Here is an 846-nt window from a genome sequence, read left to right on the forward strand (position 1 = left end):
CACACGCACACACGCAATGCTGCGAACAAAAGATGCCTGAGTTCGCGCTAAGGCACACAGCCACAAAGCTAAAGCAGTATCACTAGTAATGTATGAGTAGATGGCCGTCCGTGGTCTGCCAGACAGTGAGCATGTCCTGCCATTTACCACATGCATGTGATGCACGATTCGTTCAAACATCAGATCACATCGCTATTTGGTCAGCACCGCTCAGTCATCCATTTCTCAAGGCACAGTCCAGTTGTCCGTTTTCGTCTCCCTGCCTTTCTCTTTTGTTTCAAACGTCTTCTAGTGTTGTTGAACAGTCCCTCTGGCCTACCTTTGTTAGTCGTGCATTATCCTTTCTAGTCATTGTTACTCTTTCTCTCAACTACTAATCAGTCTGTAGTGGCTACAACGCTCTCTCAGAGAGTAACAAGTTCAGCACAACGCTCTCTCAATGAATAACAAGTTCTGCACAACGCTCTCTCAGTGAATAACAAGTTCAGCATAACGCTCTCTCAGTGAATAACAAGTTCAGCATAACGCTCTCCTTCTCTCAACGACCTACTTATTCCAGTCAGCCCACTCAGCCAACGTTTGAAGAAGATCTTTAAAGGAACGGACAACTCTCTCAGTAAGTAAAAATACAATCATGTGCTATAGGTCTATTTGAAATCCCCTACAGCAATAGTATCACTGATATTGCACATTGTGACTATGCCTACTCCAGAGCTAGGTCATCAGGCTGAGTGACACGGTTGAGAGCTAGCGTGTGTGCTCATGCTTGGTAGAAGTCCGCCAGGTACTAACTGACCTGGTTGACATAATGGCCAATGGGTGTATTTGCTCACGTTAGCGACTGAA

At 45.5% G+C, this 846-nt stretch overlaps 1 long non-coding RNA gene across 1 annotated transcript in view; it reads left to right on the forward strand.

The window, feature by feature from the left end:
• Positions 1–209: 209 nt before the first annotated feature.
• The window catches only part of LOC135823380 (uncharacterized), a 4,187-nt gene continuing 3,550 nt past the window's right edge, over positions 210–846 (forward strand). The window contains exon 1 of the long non-coding RNA XR_010554688.1: positions 210–616. This is a non-coding gene — a long non-coding RNA (uncharacterized LOC135823380). The remainder of the gene's footprint in view (positions 617–846) is intronic.

The sequence above is a fragment of the Sycon ciliatum genome, chromosome 8, assembly GCF_964019385.1.
Source record: "Sycon ciliatum chromosome 8, ocSycCili1.1, whole genome shotgun sequence".
In the NCBI taxonomy this organism is placed as follows: Eukaryota; Metazoa; Porifera; class Calcarea; order Leucosolenida; family Sycettidae; genus Sycon; species Sycon ciliatum.